At 46.5% G+C, this 26819-nt stretch overlaps 1 protein-coding gene across 7 annotated transcripts in view; it reads right to left on the bottom strand.

Annotated features, from left to right (window-relative positions):
- KIF21A (kinesin family member 21A) overlaps positions 1-26819 on the bottom strand; it is an 863983-nt gene that overhangs the window by 432403 nt on the left and 404761 nt on the right. The window lies entirely within an intron of this gene.

Below are 26819 nucleotides of genomic sequence, written 5' to 3'. Positions count from 1 at the left end.
CAACATAGAACCTCTGGGTTCTGTCAACATCGGAGTCTGCGTCGATAGACGCCGTTCCGACTCCATGTCGTCAGGGACGAGGATGGGGCTTGCGCTACTGACATTGGCATTGGTGACGTCGCAGGCACGGACTTCGGATCCGGCGTCGAACCGGATCTGGGATCGGACCCCTGGGGCCTCTCCGGCGTCGTGGCCAGAGCAGATGGTGTAGAACCCAATGGGGCCCCCTACCGACCCCGCGGAGCCCAAAGGCTCAGCAGCGGGGTCAATCCACTCAAATACGGAGCACATGGCCTCAAAAAACTCCTTTATTTGAGGGGGAGTCGCTACAGCTTCCGGAAGGGGCGGGGCGGGGCGAAGTCGGCTTTGGCTCTGGCTCCGTGGAACCGTGCCTAGAGCGTCAGTGCTCCTTACCTGTCTCAACGAAGAACGTCAGTTGAGGTGAAGACGAAGTCCACTTTGGCTTCTTCATCTTCTTATGCCACGTCCGAGTGTCCTGCAGACCTCGAATGGGAGGAAGAGGACTTAGGGCTCCGTGAGCGGTCCCGCGACCTCTACTTCGATCAGGACCGTGACCTCCTTGGAGTCTTGCTGGACAGTGTTGACTGCCGAACCGTGAGCAACTTCATCGCCCACTCCCTCAAGGTCTTCGGAGCCAACGCCCGACAGTCTGAACAAGACTTCGTATCGTGCTCGCGCTCGAGACACCAAAGACATACACAGCGGGGATCGGTGACGGGCCTAATGTGGAAACAAGTCTGGCACAGCTTGAAACCTGTCTTCCTCGAAGACATCTCTCACACACACGAAAGTCGAAAAAATCCCAAATTCCGACAAAAGTCTGCCAAAAAGTGTCAGAGGGTTAGCTCTTCCCGGATTGGGGCTTAACTGGCTCAGAAAGAAAAAACTGACATCCGCGCGCCGGGGTGGCATCTAAATAGGCACTACAAACATCATAACTAGGCTATCTCGTTTTAGGTTTAAACTTATAATAACTGATAAAACCCCACCAAAAGGTAATTAGCCATCACCAGTGTAAACAGATAAGCACTGAAAAAATACCTTTGCAACTTCAAACTAAGTGCCATTCAAAGAAAGGAAAAGATGAGTGAAAGACATTTTTATTTATTTCTGAAGGGGTCAATACAATGTAACTTTGTTATACATGGGAGCATGAAGAACTGGGCTAAGATTATTCTGCTTGAGTTTTGTTTTTTAGGAATGTCACTAAAACATTGTCTCTTCTTCCTTTGGCTTTTTTCAGTTTTGTGGTCTTTGGCCTAAAGATGCAATGTTTATCAGCATGTTTTAGGTCTTATTGAGTTATTTTATAAACTGTAGAGAGTTGGGGAATATCAAAATCATATTTGGATATTTTGATTTCCCTGATAGATAAAATGGCTGCTTTCATAAGAATCATTCCTAATATGTACCATCACATTTACCCACAGACAGAGAATGGGTAAAATCCTTTGATACATCATCAGCCCCCTTTTCTAGTGAGTCAGTTTTGATTGTAAGTGAATTGCCTAACACCCCAAGCTTTAAAAATTCAACGCAAGATGTAGTGATAGGTATATGTGAAAAGAATGTTGTCACCAAGCATCTGAGATAGTGGTGAAAACATGATACCAGACGTTTGGTAAACATGGAACGCAGTGTCACTTCGAATGTTGCTGAAAAAAGTTCCTACCAAGTACAATAAAGAATAGAGTGATATTGTTTGCATTTGCAGTAATTCAGGTACATATCTGAACAAGTTGTATGATGGTCTGTCAAAATCGATACCTGAGCTGAAGTGCTTCCCTGTAAGAGATCCTGGTCACTTGCTAGATGGTATATTGAAAGCATCTTTACAATCTTCAGAGTTAATGAAGAATGCTATCGACTTTGTAGTCCATTCTGTTGCAGTAAAAATGTATTTGGACCTCATATACCCTGTGCACATGCTATCTATACCGATGCACTATCAGTGCAAAAAGCAAGCAATAATAAAATTAAATTAAAATCCCATAAACACCGGAAAAACATTGTTTCTGTTGTTTTTAATGGCGCAAAAATGTGTAACCACTGATAACCACTGTTTGTAAGGTATTGAAAAAACAGAAAAAAACACCAAAATTAACCAAAAATAGAAACTGAAAACAGAAAAGCCTAATCATAACCGATGCAAACGACGCCGACGACGTCACGCAGAGCTGAATTGAGCCACACAACATTGCGCGCAAGGGGTATTGCTCAGCAAAAGTTTCCGGATCCAGTCTGACGCCTGGGAAATTCAACTGTAAGGAATCTGCATCTAGAAGTCTCTATCAGATCCCGACCTTTCTGCTATGACAGCATATCTTCCTGGAGGGGCAGCTGATCAGAGAAAATATACTCAAGCCCACGAGTTGATCTGCTAGCCGCGGACAGCTGGGTTTGTCCACCCTGGCATTCAATAAATGCGCCAGGTGGTTCACCCCCAGGAAAATCCCTTGATGGTCCTGCCATTCCAAGAGGTGTAGTACCACCTGGGACAGGGACAAGGACCCCAATTCACTCTGTTAGTTGCAATACCCCATGGTGGTGGTGTTGTCTGCAAACACCTGTGCCATCCTCCCTCTGATGGACAGAAGAAAGTCTTTCAACACCAAGCGGATAGCCTGGAGCTCCAGAAGGATGGTATGGTGGGCCTCCGCAGGAGACCAGAGATCTCTGATCTCCATCTCTCCTAGGTTGCTGCCCAAACTCAGAAGTGATGTATCGGTCGCCATGTCACCTCTGGGTGGTATGGACACGGGTCTGCCACTGACCCAATCAGGTCCAGTGACCACCACTGCAGATCTTTTGCAGGCCACTCAAAATCTGGTAGTGTTTGGACAGGTCCCCCTGATGTTGGGCCCACAGACTTTAGATCCCATTTCAGAGCCAGCATACGTGATCTGGCATGCTTCACCGGCAGGATGCAGGAGGCCATCAGTCTCAGCCGCCTCAGAGTTGACCTCACTGTAATCCAGGACAGACGCTAAAAGATCAGATTCTTGGCCTGAAAGTTCTGTAGCCTCCTTTCCAGAGGAAAGGTACAAAACCAAATGTGTCAAAAATGGCTCCAATGAAGGGGAGCGCTTGGGAAGGAGTCAGGTGACACATTATCATGTTGAGAATGAATCTAAAAAATGGCAGGAGGTGTGCCGTAGTCTGGAGGTGGTTGACAACTGCTGCTGGCGAGCCCACCTTTAAGAACCAGTCGTTGAGGTAGGGGAAGACTTGAACCCTTGACTTCTGAAGGTGTGCTACCACCACTTTTATGAGTATCTGGGGGCACTGATAAAATCAAAGGGAAGGAAAGTACACTGATAATGCTTCTAGCCCACCATAAACCGCAGGTAGTGATGATGGGCCTGTAGGATTGGTTTATGATAATAGGTGTACTGCAGGCACACCTTCTAGTCTCCAGGGTCGAGGGCAGACAAGTCCTGAATCTTGAAGCATCTTGATTTTTTTCTTCCAGAGGAAGGTATTACAAGGGAGCAGAACCAAAAAAAAAGGAAAGAAGGCCTCAGTCCTTCTCTGAGTCAAAGAAGACCTTGAAAACTCAGGTTGTGGCAGGACAAGTTGTAGGATGGGATCTGACATTGACCGATTTTGGCAGACAACTCAAAAGACAGTGGCACCCTTGCGTCTTCTCAGGAAATGAGAGGGGCAGAAAGGGGCAATGTCTCGCTTCAATTTTTAATATACGAGTTACTTACCTTCGGTAACAATGTATCTGGTAGAGACGTTGTCTGACCGCAGATTCCTTAACTTTGAATATCCCCAGGCGTCAGACTGGATCCGGAAAATCTTTGCAGCAGCACTTCCGCGCTGGGGAACCATGTCACATGACCCCGCCCTGACGTCATCCACGTACGTGACGTCAGCGAGTTCATTTAAGTCCCTCACAGCACGCGGACGTCAGTTTTCTTCGGAGAAAATTTTCCGCTGCACAATACGGAGCAACCAACAAAAGCTGCGAAAGTATGGGAACAGTGTGCGAAGGATGAAAAATCCATGAAATAAAGAAGGCGGATGGTGCAAAACACCATCGTAAAAGACAGTACCAGACTCTGTCTACATACAAGTGAAAAGCAAAAGTGGAACAAGGCTGTGAGCAAGAACCCTGCAAAGCGAAGCATAGACCTTTCCTAAAGTGGGAGCAACAAGGAAAGAATATCTTAAACAAAAATAGACTTATTACCATGTAGAACTGTGCCTTCCAACAAGGATGGAACACAAAAAGAACAGTAATTTACTGCAAGAAGGTATGAAAAGACGGGCACTTCCCTTATAATAATGGAAGCCTGAAACAGAGCTTAACAGATCTTCAAAGAAGACTACTATATAGGAGACAAGAGCCCCTAAACAATGGAGAATGCGGGAGGGAGGGAAGGCAGCAGGAGCAGGAGAAGAATCTCCTGATGACAGTGAATGAAAGGCATCATCTTTACAGGATGAAGCCACTTGGAGGGAGTCAGCCGCATATGATAATCCCCAAAGGTGCGCAACTATGTGAGCACCCTTGAAAGAAAACCAATGGCAACTGAAAGGAGGCAAGTGGAGAAGCCCACCTGTCAAGGTTCTCGCAGAACGGGGAGGATGGGTGGGTGTTAAGGAATCTGTTGCTAGACAACGTCTCTACCTGATATATCATTACCAAAGGTAAGTAACTCGTACATCTGATAGAGGCATCTAGCCGCAGATTCCTTAGGTTAGAATAGATACCACAGCCCTACCCCAAGGGGGAGGTGGGTCTGCGACAGAACAGCAGCAAGTGCCGACGCACTGAGCCGGCAACAAAGTGATGGACTATGGAAAAAGCTGTGGCGGAACAGCCAGACAGTAACCCAAGTTGCTCGTGAAGAGCAAAAGAAAACGGGAGCAAGGTATCTCAAAAAAGCCAGAATAGCTGCAACACCATACCTGTAGGAGTATGGGATGTATAACGGAACCAGTTATATCCCAGAACAAAAGAGGGAGACAGAGAGAGAGTCCAGAACGAAGGAGGAAGAAGGAGCACTCTCAGCTGAATGGTGCATTATGTGGACACCAACCAAAGGTTGATGACAACATGAGCAGATGTAACCAGAGCCTGCTGGGCTAGCCCATGGAACAGAGGCCGAGAGGCCACATCCAAGAACCGATGGGCAAGAGGCAGGAACTGGAGCAACATATGAGGAGAACAGGCGGGAGCAAGAAACACGCCAAGTGCACACCGAGCCACCCAAGGGGGCGACAGGGGCGAACAGTATCAACCTGAAGTACACTCGTGCGGCCACAACTGAAACATGCACAAAGCACACAGCCACCAGGACAACAGGGTGGGGTGGCTAGAATGAACATAGAACGGCCCAAGTAGGCAGCCTGAGCCAAAGGTGAGAACTAACTCACAAATACAGAAATGCAGAGCACAAAACCTGGAACGACTGCATCAGAGGAGCCGTCCTACAGGCACAGCGGATACAGAATAGGGTCATATCCAAATGAAAGGGACACCACTGAAGGGAGTGGCAAGAGAGGCACAAAAGTGCCAATCGGAGCTGTGAAGAGTTCTATACCACATCCTCCGAGAAAGACACATCGACCAAGAAAGGAGCAGCGTGAAGCTGGAGTACCACCCCGGGGAGTGGGACGCAAAAGGAACCCTTATTGTGGAGGATGCAGGAAAAAGCAGCAAAGTGCACTTAACCTCACTGAACATAAACACTGTCTCTTTAGAACAAGTGCGAGCCTGAGAACAGCATCGACAATGTCCTTAAAAGATGGAGACATAGGACCAGACTTCGCCGTAGCGAAGAAATTTGGAGATGGAGAAAAAAAGGGGATATCCATGGGCAACCCTCAGATATATATATATATATATATATATATATATATATATATATATATATATATATATATATATATATATATATATATATATATACATACACACACACACATACTTAACTCACTGAGTGCATTCATGGCAGGAGGTAGCCGCATGCTAAGCGTGATAGTTAAGGAGAAAGCCTCCAAAGGAGGAGAATGAGGCACATATATAATGCAGCCCATAGCGTAAAGGAGATAGTGCAAAAAGTCTCCACATTAAACACAGTACAAACGGCAAGATAAAAGCACCAGTGGACGTATAGAGCCTAAAAGGATCTCTAGGACCACTTGACAGATAGCAGAGCTATACAATAGCACACAAGTACCCCACTTGGGGCATGTCACACCCCTAAATAACGGGGAACACCTCTTAGGGCAGACCACAGTCAGAGGATCAAGCACAAACAACCTGTGGAACACCGCCACAGTAGACTTACCGCCAGCCTAAATGTATAGTGCTTCGGAAGGATGCTGAACAAGAAGGTAACCACCCCAGAACATATGAAAAGAAGACCAGCTAAATACAGACTTATGGGGGAGGCCGACAGCCGGCCAAGAGGCGTTGAACAGACGATTCGGTGTGGGCATCAAACAATAGTACCCCATTAAAGGGCAGATCAACAAGGCGCTCCCGGATATTCTCCGGAAAGACGCTATCCAGCAACCAAGCATGGAGCTGTAAGGTAACCGAACCAGCCATAACTCGGCCTAAGGAATCATCAGTATCCAAGGCAGAGCGGATTGTAAATTCACCAAGGTCACAGCCATACCGGAGAAGATGAAGGAGGTCAACACAAGCACCTTCAGAGGTGGCGAAAGCAGAGACTCTGCAGAATCCCACAGGGCAGAGGTAGCCGAGCTAGGACACACACTGTATTTAGTGACCGAAGGGCAGCACTAGTGGAGGCGAAGATTTTACGACCCCACCACTCAAGCCATCTGGACTCCCGGGAGGGAGGAAGCATTAACTGAGGCAAGGAAGGGAAGGCAGTTTGCAAAACAAACCCCTGCACGTCTGGATGCACAAATAAGCAAACTGGATCATGTGGAGCAGGACGGTGACAGTGCAAGACAGAACGAGCCACCGGAAGCTGGCCGAGCAAAGGTGCCCAAAAAGGCGTCATAAAGAGAAGCTTCAAAGGGCAGAAGCGGCTCCACATAGCCCGACCCATGGTGAAGGACATCAAGCAGAGGGTCCACAGGCAAGGGGACCGAAGGGGGCTGTATGATTAGAACACGAGTGGCCAAGGAGACTACTCTAAGAAACACCGCACCGGCCTCAGTAGCTCTCCGAGGAGGGGACAGCAACACATCTGTAGGTGAGGGCTGTAAACGAAGTCTTCTAAGATACTGAGAGTGCGACCTGTGCCCAAAGTAAGGGAGCCCCATTGACGAAAGGGGGTCCTGATGGGGCTCCTGAGGAGGCGGGGATCCGGCCGGGTCCAGGGTTTCCTGAGGATGCGGGGATCCCCCCCGGGTCCACAAATTCTAAGGGGGGCACAGGCAAGGATAGATCTGGCATCGCCGGACGTAAAGGCGACGCCAAACTCTCTCCAGAAGCTTCCGGAGAAGAGTCACCAACCCGGCTTCGATGCAGCGCCAAAACAACTTCGGTCGGCGTCGACCCTGCCTCGTCCAGCACCGACTCAGCTCCATCCGGCGCCGAATCGGCCCCGTCTGACGCCGATTCCACGTCCACCACGACATGCTCCGGTTCCGAAGAAGGGAACGGCGCCAGAGCCGGGAGGCAAGCCTCCAGCGCAGCACCAGCGCAGACTCAGCCTCAACTACAACAGGCTCTGACTCTGAAGTAAGAAGCAGAGTCGGAGCCGGGGAGGCAAATTTACGGCGCGGAACGGCGCCGACCCCGGCTCGGGACAAGGGGCTGCCTGCCCAGAAGGCCGAGGTGTGCTCGAAGCAAGGCTTTGATCACCAGAAAACACCTGCGATGCCATAAGGAGCCCCACGGGACTATGCAGCGCGGCAGGGGTGCTATGGGTCGTAGAGGAGGACCCAGCCGGGCAGCACCCCAACGGCACCATATCTCCGTTGTCACTGGAGGGCAAGGGCTTATGTGGCGCCGGGGGCGAACCCACCAGTGAGACCGTCAGGGACTCCGTAAGTAGCGGAGTCCCCGAGGGTATCCCAGGGACAGGAGAGGACACAAGGAAGGTCTGCAGGGCCGCGGTATAAGCCTCCATCTCGGTCTAAGTCGCCGCGAAAAGGCGGATAAGGGAGGGCCGACTCCCGGGAGCTGGAATTGAGGTCCAGGACCTCGATGACATGCTCCGCGACTTACCCATAAGAGGCGAATGACATCTCCGGGCCCCAGAGGGCAACCAACTCCGCAAATGGAAACCAGAGGGGCCTGCCGGCGATGAGGAGGCCGGAGGACGAGACGACTCCGACCGGGAAAGGCGAGCCTAAAGGAGTCATCCTGCGCTCCCGCCGGGACTTCGGCTTCAGGTGTTGGCAGGCATCGCAATCTGTCGAGTTGTGGTGCTCACCCAAACATCACATACAGATAAGATGTGGGTCCGTCGCGGACTTTTCCCGAGAATAGTGGTACCCGTTTTAAAGCCCGAAGGCATCGCACACTGTTCCAGACGCGAAGCGTCAAAAGGGGCCTGAAAACAGGCAAGAGGACCTATTACCCCAGAACAGCATTGCACGCGGAAAAGAAGGAAACTGACGCAGCACGTCGGAAGGGACTTATATGACCTCGCTGACATCACGTACGTGGATGACGTCAGGGCGGGGTCGTGTGGCGCCATCCCCCGGCGCGCAGAGGTGCCGCTGCAAAAAGTTGCCAGATCCGGGATAGACGCCTGGGGATATTCTAAGTTAAGGAATTTGTGGCTAGATGTCTCTATCAGATATTCTTTTATTGACGTACCAGAAGACTTTGAGTGAGACGAACAACTTCCGGAACAACTCCAGCTCCTTCTGGACCGATACGACCCTTCGACTTGGAGCGGTCTTGCCGCAGTCTTTCGGTCCTTGGGTAGTTTTACCTTGCGGTCTCGTATGGGGTTCATGCTCCTAGACACACAATCACTGCAGGCTTTAAAGTCGAGGGCTGATCCCCAGCACTACAGCACACCTGATGAAGATCCATCACAAACATGTGTTTGCAACAGTTTTTACAGGGCTTAAAATCTGTTATTTTGGGAGGGGACATTTCTCCGCACTGAAAAGAAACATTGAGGTAAATTGTCTGAAAGAAATGAGAGGTAGCTCTGAATCTGTGTTTGGTGGTGCAGGAAAAATAATTACTGGTGTCGCGCCTATGTAGGCTACTCATTTCATTTCCGGAGAGCAACAGTGTCAGTGAGGAGGCACAGAGTTACTACTGAAAAAATGTACGGATCTCGTTTAACACCTGAGAAATATTTAAAAAATGAGGAATCTGAAGCTCTTCTATCAGAAACCACTTACAGTGCTTGAAGCACTACTTTTAATGGGGGGTGACATTTAGAGCGGTTTCCTCATTGGAAAAACCTCCTGGTACAAGACATACTAAAGGAAAAAAGAATGAAAAATACAGAATCATCACAGTGAGTTCTCTAATTATTGAGCATTCATAGCAAGGAGTCACAGCAGTAAAAGACATTCAATAAAAATGCCTGCTGCTTAATCTCATCGTGGAAAAAAGTGCCTTGGGAATGAATGGCAAAAACGAAATTCAAATCAAAGGCTACCCATGGCTATTTTAAGTCGAGAGGAACCTTATAAAAAGACTAAATGTATTAGGATTCTCACCAACTGAGTTACAGAACATTGTAAACTAATCTAGAGAGGAAGGAGGGGAGCAGTTCCAAAAAGAGGTTCTGAATGGCACATTATCATATACAGGCTCAATGCTGAACTTAGTACACCAGAGGAGTGAATTTACTATTCATTTAGCAGGGTGTGATATGCTCACTTCATTGCTTTGTATGTTTTCAAAATATTTCAAGAACTGGCGCACAAGTTACTACTTGTGTAACGATATATCTGTAAGAGACATTAGTTATTGATAGATTCCTTACCTTAGAATATCCCCAGGCGTCAGACTGGATCCGGAAATTTTTGCATAGCAGTACCCTTGCGCGTCGGTAGGCATCGTCTGCGGCTCCGCGTCCATCATCAGCGGCGTCGTGGGCGCCGTGATGACGTCGTCGGAGTACTTAGACGCCGCCTCCGCGTGCTGACGTCAGTTCTTAGACACAGCTTTTCTGCACCAGAAACGCAGAGCTATGCTAAAAACCAACACTGGTGCCAATGAAACTAGGGCCCTGAAAGGGGATGACCTAAACCCTAGATATCGGTTCGCAGAAACTGGGAGGATGGGTGGGTCAGTAAGGAATCTATCACTAACTAATGTCTCTTACAGATATATCGTTACACAAGAGACACGTTAGTGATAGATTCCTTACCTTAGAATAGATACCCCAGCAATACCAACCCCGGTGGTGGGTCTGGGAACCAATAATCACACCAGAAAGTCCTGGAGGACGGAATGGCCAAAGAAGCCATCCCTCGGGACTTGGCTGTCCAGGCAATGATGTCTTGCAAACGTGTGCATCGAGGTCCACGTAGCTGCCTGGCAAATGTCATGCAAGGGCACTCCTCGGCCCAAGGCAGTTGTAGTCGCCGTGGCCCGAGTGGAATGAGCCCTCAGCCCAACATGGGGTTCCTTCTTAGCCAAGGAGTAACACGCCTGGATACACAAGATGATCCACCGCGAGATGGTCCGCTTGTGCAATGCATTTCCCTGCTTAGTGCCCACGTAACCAACAAAGCGTTGGTCATCCACCCGGAACTGGCGTGTGCGATCCAGATAGTAAGAGAGCGCACGTTTTGGGTCCAGACTGTGGAACCTCTCTTCCTCTTTCGAGGGATGCGGAGGCGGAAAGAAGGTTGGCAAGGTAATGGACTGCTCGATGTGGAAGGCCGTGACAACCTTGGGCAGGAAAGAGGGTCTCGTCCGCAACACAACCTTGTCCGGATGGACAGAAAGGAAAGGAGGTTTAGAGAATAAAGCCTGGAGCTCACTCACTCTCCTGGCAGAGGTGACGGCAACCAGGAAAGCAGTCTTCAGAGTAGGCGGATAGGACAGTTGTGAAGTGGCTCAAAGGGAGCGCACATCAGAAAAGTTAGAACCAGGTTCAAGTCCCACTGAGGCATCACGAAGGGAACAGGTGGAAACGTGTGTGTGATGCCTTTCAGAAATCGATTTACAATAGGGGACTTGAACAAAGATGGCTGGTCAGACAGCCTTAGGAAGGCTGAAAGGGCAGAAAGGTAGCCCTTGATAGTGCCCAGAGCTGAGCCCTGCTGGGCAAGAGAAAGAAGGAAGAGGAGAACCTCAGAAAGAGGGGCCGAGAGAGGATCCACAGCCTTTGCTGTGCACCATGCCACAAATCTGTTCCACCTGCAGGCGTATACCGACTTTGTGGAGGGACGCCTGGCTGCCAGAATGATGTTACAGACTTCAGGAGGCAAGTCAAATGGCCTCAACTGTCGCCGCTCAATCTCCAAGCATGGAGGTGGAGATGGACAGGTTCGGGTGAAGGACTGTCCCCTGCTGCTGCGACAGAAGGTCCTCCTGAAGAGGCAGACGAACCGGGGGATCGACTGACATACTGAGTAGCTCGGGATACCAGTACCTTCGTGCCCAGTCCGGAGCCACAAGGATGACTTGTGCCCGGTCGCGCTTGATCTTCTTCAGCACTCTGGGCAGAAGTGGTATAGGCGGAAAGGCGTACAACAGACCGCAACTCCACTCGCGATGAAAAGCGTCTCTGAGCGAGTGCCGCCTTGGAAATTCCAACGCGCAGAACTGATTACATTGTGCGTTCTCTTCGGTGGCGAATAGATTTAACCAAGGCTCTCCCCACTGCAGAAAGAGACCTTGCGCCACGTCCGAGTTCAGACGCCATTCGTGATCCATCATGCACCTGCGGCTGAGTTCGTCCGCCCTGGCGTTCAGAGAACCTGCCAGGTGTTGAACCACCAGGGTCACGCCCTGATGTTCCAGCCATTGCCAGAGGCGCAGAGCCTCTTGGCAGAGGGTCCACGGCCCCATCCCGCCCTGTTTGTTGCAGTACCACATGGCGGTGGTGTTGTCCGTGAACACCTGCACTACACTCCCCCGGACAGAGGGTGTAGTGTAGTTCCTATATTCCCAATAGGCTCTGCGCATTGGAATAACATAAACAGTAGTGTAGACGTAGGACTAAGGTCATCTAGGTCTCTACTAACTATGTTAGACTTAATCAATTTTGCCAGCTAGCTCAGAGGTCACTAGAAACTTTCTTGAATGTTCAGGAAAGGGTTAACTGTCCTGATTTAGACAAGAAGGGATTAGTTTCTGACAACCGCATAAACATGGCAACTTTGCTCCCTCAGAATAAAGAGTATATCTCTAGAGTTGTGTGAAAACAATAGACAACTATTTCACTCAGTCAATCGTGCATGCTTAATTTCACCAGAGTGCAGAGAAATAGAGAAACAGGCGTTTTCAATAAAAGGTGTTATTTTATTGAGCAGTCTTCTTTCTCATGCAAGAGAAATGAATTGCCACAATTGCAATACTTATTATAAAGTAAAGGGCGTACAGTAAAAGTAGTATTATGAAATAATACTGTAAAAGCATTGATATGGTTTCTTAGCCATATGATACTTTAAAATGGATAAAATATATACATACATAAAAACGTTGACTAACAAACTCAACTGATGCTTCTAAGATACGCCTACCCCGGTGTACCTGACCTAAGCCTAATACGTGGGAAGGAGTAAGTAAGTTGCAGTTTTAAGTTAAGTTAAGTGTTTGCCAAGTATCGGAATCAAGAATTCTCTCTAAGGTTTTAATCAGCTCCGTACCTTGGTTATAGAATGAAGGAGGTCTTGTATCTCGCTTCTCAGGACTCGATCTCCCAGCAACCCGCGAGGGTGACTTGGGAACACCGGAGCTGGATTTCCTCGGCTAGAGAAAAAGACAGTGTCTCTCTCAGTGCGTCAAAGGGAGGGGCGTTTTCCTTCGGCTCTGGCAACAGCTGGGCTCTCGGGCAAGAAGAACGTCGCTCTGCTCCCCACCACCGTGTGGTTGCTTAAGGCAACGTTGGTATATTTATACCTGAAAGGTGCCGGGTTTGACGTAAGGTTGGACATAAGACGTCACTAAGAATTAACAGTTCTTTCTGGACTCCAGGAGTTCTTGTGCAAATCAAAACAAAAGCAGGGGGAATTCCCGGGCTGCTGGAGGCTTGGTTTGTTTAAAGAACGTGTTGTGCTTTCTAGGAGTCTATGGGAGTAGCCTTGCAGTGTTTTGGACTGCATGGGCTATTACTAAATATGGATATGATTCTTATGCCTTTATAAGGATATTATTTGTTATAACCACATAAGGGCATGAATCGGGAATATCGAATTAGGGTCCTAGATAAAAATACAACACCCACTCCACTCCACGTATTAATGTCCATCATTACTAAAAAAATAAGCAATATTAAACATACGATGCATGTGTGTTTTCCAACCCACCCCAAAATACATAATTGCATTTGAAATGGTGTATGGTTTATACACGAAAATGAGTATTGGTACTGTACGTTTTTTCAAGCAGGGTTATCATTCAGGTAAATGCATATATATCAGCTGAATGAATTGCGAAAATTACACATGAAATGGCTCTGTATACAGAAGAGAAAAGACCATTTCATCATATATTTATACAATAATGTACATGTGCTAGAGGCTGAGGTAAAGTATTGTTTCTAATGTCTCTAAAAATAGAAGCTCTGTTCTCTAAGAATAGTTCTACTTTAGGCAGAGTACCATGGGCCGGAAAAAATTGTAAATATTTTTGATTTGAAAGAAAAATAATTTCGCTTTCGCTTTTCAGGGGAAAAAATAGTTCCAAATGTTTTCAGTTGCTTTGTTTAACAGAACTGAAGGCCGAATTCAGAGTTCAGGGAACGCTTTGTGCTTATCATTTTTTAAAGTTATTCTCGTTGTTCAGGGGAGAACATCATATCAGACAGGCTTGCAAAAAATTGGTCTACAACATCAAGTGAAAGTTCGGCCAAGTTTGAAAATACTGTAACTGTGCAGTTCGGTGCGTGATTGATAACATCGATGTTTGGATCAGCAATGCTCACAGGTTGTACCTGTTTGGTGCTGCTTTCCTCTCGTACTTCAACGCCACCTACTCGTAATGGTGAAGTCTCAACGAATGCCGTCATCAGAATAGGCAGTCGTTACTGGACAAAGCAAAGTATCGAAATCCATTGGTACTGCTGATGGTAGTGTAAGACAGACGTCCAACACGCATTCTTCTCCGCATAGCAGACATCGAAGCACAGGTAAGATGCAATCTTGCCAGATTGGTCTGAATGAAAGAAACCAGGTAGTATTCAGATCTCTTAGCCAGGCCAATCCGAGGACCTTAGTGATATGGTCTCGGTATCGTATTGCTAGGATCGTTTCTTCCATTGTTGCTGGAGTCTTGTCTGTGGGTTGGCTTGCCATATCGGAGCAGAAGGAACAAAAATAAAATTCCTGCCACGAGTCCCAAAATTAAAGGTAGGCCGCCAAAGACAGAATGGACAAAATTCGAATAGAAGAGATATTCACATAAGGCCATATTGCCGCCTCCATGTCTGGATTGCTGTTTGGATACAATACTTGCATACAGCAAACGACCCTGGAAGTAACAGTTACGAGATAGCATTCTCCTGGCACGATTCCACAACAGCTGTGGTCATTTATTAAAACGTAGCTACCGTTGGAAAGCTGTCTGAAAAATGGCTCTATCTGTTTTGCAGGAGTGCCTTGCAGGTGACATGAAAGGTTATTTAAAGACCCTTCGCAGGCTCCATGCAAGTTAATACCTTGACACAGAAGTGTACCGCTTAGTGATTTTTTACAATTATTGCCACTAAGGAATACCCCCTTTTTCCCTTCACTATAACATTTGTGTGTGTAAGGTAAATTCCAGGTTGATTTGATGTATCCTTTACCCAACCTTTCATACTGGCCTGCTGGTATATATTCTTGGCAATATTTAAACTGGAAAGTTGTTTTCGGAATTGTAATTTTTCCGTGTATTATCCATTCAATGACAGGTCTCTCTGACATTGTCAATGGTAATCTCTCAAGTTTTTCAATGCTCAGAATCGTATAGTCTGCTCCTTTTTGTGCCAAACTGATTTATCAGTAAGGTTAAAGATAGAAAATAATGACGTTATGTTGATTAGACGCCATTGCACGTAGCCTGAACCTAGGTTTTGCAACGTCCAGCCAAGCTGTACAATAGAACGCAACTGGGACTGACCATGTTGTAACATTAGCAAGTCTTGCTCTATTATATCAAAGGCAGATGATACAATACTGTCCAGTGAATATATTCAGGAAGACAGAGTCGTTAACCCATTGTCCACTACAGAAGGTGATTTCTCCAAATTTATACGATCAACTTCTCGTATTTTTTCTGCTGTTTCAATTTGCATTACTTTCCAAGCTTCGTTGTATGCAGCGTATATACCGGCCGCTATGAAACGTTTTTGACGCTGTTTGCGAGGTCTCATTATGAAATCTCGCAAGTCAGCACCTTCTTTAAGTAAAGTCAAGTGTTGCTTAATTTCAGCCAGTGTGGATTTCTGTAGCCACTCAAGGCATAATTTCCCTACACTGTATTTTGTAACTATCCCTGGATGTTGTCTCTGGGAATATCTTGGGTCTGGCCTGGTCATTTTGAACCCCTGTTTTTTTGTTCAGGAATCTATCTTGACAGTTATTTGTGTCTGTGGGCCAGATCAACCATTTTTTCCAATCAGGATTTGTTCTATTTAGGTGAAAAATATGGGATACGTCTATTTCCACATCCGTAGTACTATTACTATCAGGTATGCGCTTTGGAATAGACGGTTTATTTAAGTCTTTTATCTTAGCTAAACCAAGACAAGTAGTTTGTTGAATGGTATCATTCAGGAATATTATTTGTTCTGGGATCATGCAGGCTCTAAATAATGATTCTAGACCTTGTACCTGCCAGTCTTTTGTTCCCCAGATGGTTTTTGTATCAATGTTATTTTTCCAAAATTCAAAACCAAATGTAGACATTTTGTCATAAAATGTTTCCGAATAGATCAGTTTAGTATTTGTCAACATTGTTTTCATTCCTGTCTTATTTAACATTTTAAAATAAAACGTTTCTGTATCACTGTTGTTAAACCCTGAGAAGTATGAACATTTCTCATAAAATGTCTTTGAACTTCCTATTGGTGTAGTTGGACAATGTTCCCATTGATTATAAGTAAAAACATTTCTAGGTTGTGCAGATTTATGCAAATAGTGATGACCATAGTGATTGTAACAGTATAATTCTTCATAATTTGATGAACCCTGTAAATAATCATGTTCTGTAAATTTAGCTGACATTACTAAATCTGACATCATATTATTAATATTTTCAAAGTCCCAATCATCAGAAAAAGAACTTGGTATCACAAAGTCATTTAGGGAAACCTTAAACTGGTGTGGATACTTCTAGAGCTCAATCGGGCCATAAATATCATAGTCAGTTCTGCCCCATGCTACACCACCAGGTATAGGCTTTGCTGTGTTGTTCACTGATGATAGTTCTCTTTTCTCTATGTGAGAGGATCTGTGAGACTTTAGGACCAAGTTGATGTTCTGACTTGCTGTGTCCATTGTACTATATTTTCCATCAATGAATTTACCCAAGCATAAAACCACGATGAGCCAAAGCAGGAGGAAAAAGTACACCTAACACAGTCCAAAATTCAATCCATTGTGAAATCAGATAGGTTTCTTTTAGTTGGTGAAAAAGCTCGGTCATTTTTTCTTTGAAAGTTTTTGTTGCTGGCTTGTCTCCATGTTCACTTGGATCATCGGAAAAGTCATCAAAGTTGATAAAATAGCCAGATGCAGTTCTGTCAATTGGTGGGATTTCTTCCAGATTTCCATTGATCTTTGCATTTTCTTTTGTTACATTTGTACAGTCTGAGGCTACATCGTTGTAGATTGGTGTATCATTATGAATTGTTGCAATTTGGGTTTCAAGAGGCACAAGTTCCATGGCTTTGTTGAATAGTCCTTTTTTATTTACTGCAGGTTTATCGAATGTGATTAGTCTCTCAGTTAGAACCTCTTGGATTGTAGCAAAGTTTGGTCTTCTACTATTTCTTGGTAGTCCACTGGGCCTGCTATTTATTATCGGCCACATGTTTGTGGTTTCACCAGGTCGATGGAAACAATTCTGTTTTCCTTTTTACCAGCAAGTGGCGGTAGTACTACTGATCTTGTTCCACTGACAGCTAAGACAGGTACTGCTTTTCTGTAAGAAGGCCCAAAATCCTTCTTCACCGCGATCTTTTCTCAGACCAGATCCCCAATCTTTGGAATCCAGACAGGTCTTGCTGGGACAGGTGGTTCTTCAGGGGTTGTTGGCTTAAACTTTATGTTACTTAGACTCTTTCTTGTTTCATTCAAGTCCTGTAAAACAGCCAAACGATCTTTGATATCAAAAGTTTTTTCTTCTACCACTGAAGTTTGACGATCCAAATCCTGGATAATCATTCTAGTACCAAATAAAAGTTCATACGGACTGATACCTCCTAGAGAATTTCTTGGCATGTTATTAAGACTACGTTGGACACTTATTAGATGTTTGACCCACCCATCACCCGAACCTAATACCCTCGCCGTTATAGATTGCTTTATGTCACGTTTTTTTCTTTCCACTACCGCATTTCCCTCAGGATGGAAGGGAGAAGAGTACGGCAATGCAATGCCCATGCTGGTCATGGCCTCTTTGTAAGCTCGAGAGCTGAACGCGGGACCCTGGTCAGAATGTAGCATGCCAATTGCGTATGTGCCGATAAAGACTCGCAAATCTTTTATAACAGTTCTGGCGTCAGTCGAGCGCTGGGGTCTACATTTTCAAGTGAATTTTGTCTTAATAATTATGGGGACGCATTTCTCCGGCTGGATTTCTGCGTATAGATCGCTTGATGCTTTCTAATAAAGGTGTCCTGGAAATAGTCTGGTCCAGTTCACAACTGCGATCTCTGTTGTAGTCTGGACAATCCATTGCAAATTTGTAAATTTGCAAGCTCATCCCCGGCCACCAGTATTCTGATTGTAATTCTATTAGAGATTTCAAGATCTCTTGGTGCCTCTGACCCAGTCCCATGTGTGCGTCTTCAATCAAGAAAACTCTTCGGTTCGTGTTTGGAATTACTCTATCCCCCACTCCAGGGATTTGAGCAAAAGGAACGGAGTTTGCATCAATTATGTATGTATTACTGAGTGGATAGTTGAGAGGTAATGCTGCATAATCGCCTTTTAACAACGCTTTTACCGCCAGCAAGGTTTCTCCATCTATGTGTTTTTTAGAACGTTTTTTTGTGGCTACGGAAGCCGGTTGAACCGCTTCCGCTGTGGCTCTGTTAGCCAATGAATTCCCTGCAACGTGAACGCCATCACGTTGATTACTCAGTGTATGTATCACGTGAGTCTTTTATAGCTCTTTCTGCAAAAGAACTACTTGTTCCCAAAGCGTTTTATGCTTTATTGTGGCACCTGTGTCATCTTTGTAACCGTTTATGCTCCATTTCTGCATGTCACTGTTGTATGACTTGACGCAATAATGCGAATCGCACACTATCAGTGTGGGGAATTCGCGATCGGCATTTTCAAGTGCCATCTTTAAAGATCTTATTTCAGCTCGCTGAGCTGAACAGTTTCTGAGTGATTCAGTTTTGGTAAACATTGGTTTGAATTTACCAGAGCGCCAGCGACCTTTAACAATCGCGCACGCTGCGTTGTAGGATTTTTTCGCTACATCGTAATGGTGTGCAAATCTGTCCATATAGGTTACACAGATACATTGTTCGAGAGGCAGAATTTCGATTGGCAGAGGATATTCTTGTTGGTATTCTAGATCATCTAGTTTTTTCATTTTCGGGTCAAAATAGTATTTCACGTCTTCTGCAGCAAGAGAATTTTCACATTGTATCCATTTTGGATCTAATGCCACTGCATCAGATTGGGTGGACTTGTTAATGCCTCAAGGGCTGATTCTGCTGTATAAACAGTTATTCTCTTGCCTTGGGCTAGGGCTCTTTCTCTTGCTACAGCAGTTTGAACCGCTGTCAGAATTTTTTCTGTAGAACTGAATTTCATTTCAGCTTGAGTGTAAAAATGTGATTTGTAAGATATAGGTACCGTTTCACCCTCATTAGAGGTCGGGTATGTGAATCCGCATCTTCCTGGGATGACCCGGAATACAAGGTTGCGTACGTTTTCGCGAGTTTGCAATTTTGTTTTAGCTAACATGTCTGTTTGTAATGATCTTAAAATTTCTGTGTGTTTCTGAGTCCAATGTATTGGTTTGAAATCAGGTTTTATTAATTCATAGAGAGGTTTAACCCTTTCTGCATAATTTAGAATGTATATTCTACCGAAATTCAGGAAGCCTAGTATTGATTGTAAATTTTTCAGCGTTTTTGGTGCTTGGAGTACTGCACACTTCTCTAGGAAGTTGTCTGCCAGGCTTTTGCTTTCACTTGATAATTCATATCCTAAAAATAGGACTGTTAGATGGGCAATTCTTGACTTTTTAAAGTTGAATTTGTAACCCTCTGATGCGAACCCAAGTATTATGGTGTTCACTCTTTTTAAGTGAGTCTCCAGGTCATCGTCTGCAAGATAGATGTCATCGATCTATGATAATGCCTCATCATCATACATTTGTAGTAACTCGGTTACCCTTGCTGAGAATAATCCTGGGGTATTCTTGAATCCCTGTGGGAGTCAGCAAAATTGTTTTTGCGACCCCATTATTGAGAAAGCGGTTAAATACCTGCTTTCAGGTGCAATGTTTTGACAGAAGAATCCATTAGAGATATCTAATGTTGTTTTATATATTTTGCGCACAATGTTGTTCATTAGTGCTGCACTGTGTGAGTTTTGTACTGCAAAAGTGTTGCAGCAGGAGTTTAAATGCCTGTAGTCCAAAACTAGGCGATATGAATCGTCTGGCTTGAAGACAGGAAACAAAGGATTGTTCATTTGTGAGGTGCATGTTTCAATCACCCCTTGATATTCAAGTTGATCTAAGATCTCCCTGACTTGCTTTTTAGCTTCTTGTTTTATTGGGTACTGCCTTTGAGCAGTAGGTTGTTTTTTTAACTGGATTTTGTGGTGAGGAGAGTCCTCATCCCATCCTACATGATTTTTGTATAACGCAGGGGGTTGGGCCACTGCCCATTTTCTTGCGAATGTGTATTTTTTATGAATTGGGACATGATTTGAAAAGGCAGGCATAATTATGTCTTCGTCATGAGGGCACTCCCTGACAAACTCTGGTGGCCAGTCTTTTTCAGCTAACAGGATGTCATAGCCTTTAGAAAGATTCTCCCAAAAGAGACCTTTTATTTTCCTAGTTTTATCTCCCTCTATACATAATGTTATTTCATATAGTTCATGCAGTTTCCACCTGAATCTATTCATTCGTGTCCACTGTCTCCAGAAGATTCATCAGGATCTTGCGAGCTATGGTCACTTCTGCTGCGCTGTCTAGCATTGTCTGGGCCCACTCTACATTTTTCAGTTGTGTCCTCAGAATCCTCGGCATGTTTAATTTTAATACTTGCTACTTCTTTCTGGAAAATTGTGATTTTTTACTTTGATGAGCAGGTTCTTTGTCTTTGGACTTGACATGCTCTTCCTTGTGTTCTGACCGTCCTCTTCTTTCAGATTTCTGTGAGGAAGTCTGAAAAGATCGAGAGGGACGTTTATCAATATCTTGATATCTATCAGGTTTTCTCAATTTATCCCGGTCTCTAAGGCTGTATCTTTTCTCAGAGGGTTCCCTTTGGGGAGACTTGCCTCCTCGGCCTTTCTCTCCGTTTAGGAGACCTTCCTCTGGACTGGAATCGTTTTTCCTTGGGAGTGGATTATTTATTACCATCCAAACTCTTTTTTGGCGTATTTAGATTATTTTTAATAAAGGTTTTTTCATGATTTTCAGTTAGTTGGGGTTTTATTGGTTTCCCACCCAAACTATCTCTTCCTAGTTCTTCATAGGATTTTTCTATGATTCTGGCAAGTTCAAGTGGTTGGTCTGTTATATCTGTCTCCTTCAATTTCTGCAGGTACTTTATATCGTCCCTTGCCAATTGAACTAATTCTCTATATGAATTTGTTAATTCTTTTAGTTTAACTAGGAGTTCTTTGCTTGACATTGTTTCAATGTCTGGGTGTGTTGTGTAGCTGGCTAGAACCGGCCACGTGGCTCCTGGTCTACCTAGTGGATCGTGCCTGGTGATGTGATTTTGATGTTTTAGGGCGCCATTAAACCAGAGTAGGTGCTCTTGGTAAGTTACTGGGATTTCAACGTCCTCAAAAGGAGTGTATATATCCGAAGGTTCCTCTATTTTGTGATAGTGGAAATCTTTTGTCACAGCGTGTGCTGCTGGAAAATGTATCCATGAATAGAACACCTTTGTCTGCCGATACTCATGTGCCTCTATCACGAATATGACCGTACCACCTCTTGGCGATAGTCCATTCTCTATAAGTTTAAGAGTTATAGTTCTTCTTATATTGATCGGAATGATTATAGCACCCGGGTCATTTTCTTGGATGGTTGTGTCATCCGCTAGGAGTTGAGCTGCTAATGCTTCTCTATCTCTTTCTTCCTCATTTTCCCCCATTTTACTGAAAGAAAGTTTTTGTTGCAGATCAAGTTTCAAGGAAACAAAGATTAGGTGCACAATATTTTGGAACACTGTATCCTTCAACGTTGACTAAACCAAAAAATAATACACAGGATTCTCATCCTACTAAGTTTCGGCGGATATTAACCTTTCACCCACTCCAGACGTCTATTGGAGTTTTTACGGGAGAAAGGGGTCTGTGTGAAAAGCACGACTGAGTCACTCTAGTGTCTTGCGTTAGATTATCGCCTTAACAAACGTTGGGCGCCATGTAGTGTAGTTACTATATTCCCAATAGGCTCTGCGGATTGGAATAACAAACAGCAGTGTAGACGTAGGACTGAGGTAATCTAGGTCTCTACTGACTATGTTAGACTTAATTAGTTTTGCCAGCTAGCTCAGAGGTCACTAGAAACTTTCTCGAATGCTCAGGAAAGGGTTAACCGTCCTGATTTAGACAAGAAGGGATTAGTTTCTGACAACCGCATAAACATGACAACTTTGCTGCCTCAGAATAAAGAGTATATCTCTAGAGTTGTGTGAAAACAATAGACAGCTACTTCACTCAGTCAATCTTGCATGCTTAATTTCACCAGAGTGCAGAGAAATAGAGAGACGGGCGTTTTCGATAAAAGGTGTTATTTTATTGAGCGGTCTTCTTTCTCATGCAAGAGAAATGAATTGCCACAATTGCAATACTTATTAGTAAAGTGCGTACAGTAAAAGTAGTATTATGAAATAATACTGTAAAATCATTGATATGGTTTCTTAGCCATATGATAGTTTAAAATGGATAAAATATATACATACATAAAAACATTGACTAACGTACTCAACTGATGCTTCTAAGATACGCCTACCCCAGTGTACTTGACCTAAGCCTAATAAGTGGGAAGGAGTAAGTAAGTTGCAGTTTTAAGTTAAGTTAGGTTTTTGCCAAGTATCGGACTCAAGAGTTCTCTCTAAGGTTTTAATCAGCTCCGTACCTTGGTTATAGAATGAAGGAGGTCTTGTATCTCGCTTCTCAGGTCTCGCTTCTCAGGACTCGATCTCCCAGCAACCCGCAAGGGTGTCTTGGGAACACCGGAGCTGGATTTCCTCTGCTGGAGAAAAAGACAGCGTCTCTCCCAGTGCATCAAAGGGAGGGGTGTTTTCCTTCGGCTCTAGCAACAGCTTGGCTCTCGGGCAAGTAGAACGTCGCTCTGCTCCCCACCACTGTGTGCTTGCTTAAGGCAACATTGGTATATTTATACCTGAAAGGACATAAGACGTCACTAAGAACTAACAGTTTTTTCTGGACTCCAGGAGTTCTTGTGCAAATCGAAACAAAAGCAGGGGGAATTCCTGGGCTGCTGGAGGCTTGGTTTGTTTAAAGAACGCGTTGTGCTTTCTAGGAGTCTATGGGAGTAGCCTTGCCGTGTTTTGGACTGCATGGGCTATTACTAAATATGGATATGATTCTTATGCCGTTATAAGGATATTATTTGTTATAACCACATAAGGTCATGAATCGGGAATATCGAATTAGGGTTCTAGATAGAAATACAACAAGGGGAGGAATGCCTTCAGTGCTAGACGAATCTCCGTAGCTCCAAAAGGTTAATATGGAGCCGGGACTACGCACGAGACCAGAGGCCTCTGATCTCCGCCTCTCCCATGTGGCCCTGGAGGGACGCGTCCGTCACAACTACGTGCTCCGGTTGGGGAAGGGAGAGGGATCTGCCGCTGACCCAATCGCGGTCCGTGAACCACCACTACAGCTGTCTCGCAGTGCCCTCCGCGATCAGGACGTGGTCGGATAGGTTGCCCTGATGCTGGGCCCACTGAAACTTCAGGTCCCACTGCAGAGCCAGCATCCGCCAACGGGCGTGATGCACCAGAAGGATACAGGAAGCCATCAGCCCCAGAAGCCGCAGCGTCAACCTGACCGAAACTCGGGATAAAGTGGATTCAGAGCCTATATATCCCGAACCCGCTGCTCGGGTGGGTAAACCCGAAACTGCGCCGAGTCGAGAACCGCTCCAATGAAAAGGAGCTTCTGAGAGGGACACAGGTGTGACTTCGGCACATTGATGGAGAACCCTAGCTGGTGCAAGTGGTCTGCCGTCGTCTGGAGGTGGCTGATGACTGTCTGGGGCGAGCCCGCCTTCTACAACCAGTCGTCGAGGTAGGGGAAGACTGAAACCCCTAACCTGCGCAGATGAGCTGCGACCACCGTCATCACTTTCATAAACACCCGTGGGGCGCTGTTAAGGCCGAAGGGGAGCACGGTAAACTGAAAGTGCTCGTGGCCTACCGTGAACCGCAGGTAGCCCCGGTGGGCCGGCAGGACGGGGATGTGGAAATAAGCGTCCTGCAAGTCCAACGCTACCATCCAGTCTCCTGGGTCCAAGGCAGCTAACACCTGAGCCAGAGTCAGCATTTTAAACTTCTCCTTCTGGAGGAAGCCGTTGATGTTCCGTAGGTCCAAGATAGGGCGTATGCCCCCTTTGCCCTTCTTGGGTACCAGAAAGTAGTCGGAGTAGCAACCACACCCTACATCTGGCCCAGGAAAGCGCTTGATGGCCCCCTTGGCTAAGAGGGCCGAAACTTACTCCTGCAGAAGCCGCAAATGATCCCCTGATACGCGGTGGTGTTGCGATGGCATGGCTTGAGGGGTCGTCTCGAAGGGGAGGGAGTAGCCCCTTCGGACGATTTGCAGCATCCACCTGTCCGATGTGACGGTGCGCCAGTGGGAGTGGTGATGGCGAACCGTGCCCCCCACTGGCGTCACATGGGCCTGAAAGCACGGACTAGGAAGGTTTTGAGGCGGATGCTGCAGGCATAGGTGTGGACTGGCCTCGCCGTGGACCCCGACCACCGCCACGGCGGTTTCCATGTCCGCCACCGCGTTGGATATTAGACTGCGGCGCGTGGCTGGCGGCACGTGTGGGGGCACCCCTTCCTTGGCCACGAAAGGAGCGAAAGGCACCCATTTGCTGGCGCGGGGTCGAGAGGCCCAAGACTTGGCCAAAAGCCCTGGAGTCCTTAAAGCGCTCAAGCGCATGGTCTGCCTTGTCACCAAAGAGGCGACGGCCATCGAACGGCATGTCCATAAGTGTGTTTTGGACATCGGCTGAGAAATTGGCGGACCTCAACCAGGCGTGATGACAAATCGCCACCGTCGTTGACATCGCTCTGCCCAGAGAGTCGGTAGTGTCCAGCCCACACCGGATGGAATACGGTGCTGTATCCCGGCCCTCCACCAGGGCTTGGCCAAGTCTAGCCCGTACCTCCAACGGGCAGTGTGGTAGCACATTCGCGACCGTGTCCCACAGAGAGTGGGTGTAGCGGCCTAAGAGGCACGCAGTATTAACGGACCGCAATCCCAAACTTAAGAAGGAGAATATATTTTTCCCGTAATTCTCGTTCATCTTAGATTCCCGGTCGGGTGGAGCCAACGGGAATGCGGTCTGGGAATTGGAGGCCTGGATAACCAGGCTCTCAGGGGTGGGATGGGTAGGCAGAAAGCACGGGTCACCCGGAGCCGGGCGGTGGCATCAGGCCATGTTCCTATCCACAGGCTGTCCTGTGGCCGGCCTGGACCAAGTGTCCAAAAGAACGTCTGACAAGGCCTCAGTAAACGGCAGCAGAGGCTCGGCCGAGCTTGACTGCGGTTTAAGGACCTCAGTGAGGAGGTTAGTCCTCACGGCCGCGACGGGGAGCTCAAGGCACAGGGCCTTGGCCGCACTCATCAGCACCACGCTATAAGCAGCCCCTGTGAGAAGTTGGCCTGGTATATAATGCTCACTAATTCTTAGTGATCACTTTGTACCATGCCAAGCAACCCTTATGATGATTGGTTGTAATTCAACCTTGTAGACCAGTTATCCTAGTGGTAACTTGGACAAAGCAGTCTTAGGCTAAACTCTGAAAGGCATGTGAAGCCAGCTGTATTACCATACACAACCCCCTTGAATACCAAATGAAAGGGACACCACACAGATATATATTGAAAATATATATTGATTTATTAACTATAAAATCCCCTGGACTCTTTATGAGCACAGAAGCACAAGCGTTAAATCACAAGACAGTTTAAAATACACAAAAGTTGCACAATATGGATGAGCCCTAGGGGCCACCTAAACCATATACTAAGCAAGTGGTATAAGAGATACCAATCGGAATGGGAACAGGCCTAGGGCCTTGGGAATCGCTGGAGCTATTCGAGACTAGCAGTGACTAAGTCGGGAAAGACCCACGGGACTCGGGTGCAGTGTTTAAAGTGCACGCACTTTCCAATGTAAAGTCTATGGTGCGTAAAAAGTACAAAGTTAAAGAGTTAGGAACCTTCCGAGTGACCTAGAACACTGAAACTTAAGACACAGGCCCTTGAGATGTGTACCAGTGTAGGAACACCGGCGGAGCTGAGTTACCTCACCCACAGGAAGCGGGTGCACAGGGTCGAAGTAGTGTCGGGTTTCGTCACGCTGGTCGATGGTGCTTGGAGCTGAAGATGCTGCAGGCGGCTCGATGTGAAGAGTTCTGGTGGATCCAAGGGTGGATCTGAAGTTGTGAAGACCTGAAAGCAGAGGGGACAATGTTCAAAGTCACTAGCCAGTGACTACCGTGGAACCAGATTGGAACCAGGCGATGTCGGGTGCAAACAGGCGTTGTCGGGTAGCTTCTCTCTGCAGCCACGTGAACACCCGGGTCGAGGACGTCCAGGAGTTGGTCACGAGCTGTCCCACGCAGGCTTCTCGTTGTTGGCGGTGTCGGCGACCTGATCGGAGCAAACAGGCCTTGGCTAATGCAAGCCACGCAGGAATCGAAAAATGCTTAACACTCGGACCAGCAAGGTCAGAGCGAGTGCTCCTTTTCACAGGAGCTTGGGTAGGTCTGGAGCAACCAGACCTGCTGTGTAGTTTGTCGGTTTCGTCGCCAAGATGGCCGCTGACCACGTGGCTAGTGGCCGGGATGGCGCGTCGGGTGGCACAATGCAAAAGGGCCCCACGCAGATCGTGGAGATGCTGGGGGGCTGATCTTCGGTGCAAGGGCTGCTCGGTGGTGGGGGTTCTCAGTCCCTAAAGCACAACGTCGAGGATACCTCAGAAGCTGCGCAGTCAGCTTTTCGAGTGTCTTCCAAGAGGTCCGGTCCCACGTCACTCGGTGCCTCCACGGGTCCCTGCTTTGCAGGGACTGTGGATCGGGCTC

This window comes from Lissotriton vulgaris, chromosome 1_1, assembly GCF_964263255.1.
Source record: "Lissotriton vulgaris chromosome 1_1, aLisVul1.2, whole genome shotgun sequence".
In the NCBI taxonomy this organism is placed as follows: Eukaryota; Metazoa; Chordata; class Amphibia; order Caudata; family Salamandridae; genus Lissotriton; species Lissotriton vulgaris.
The sequence above is the reverse complement of the archived record's forward strand: the minus strand, read 5'-3'. Positions and strand labels throughout refer to the sequence as shown.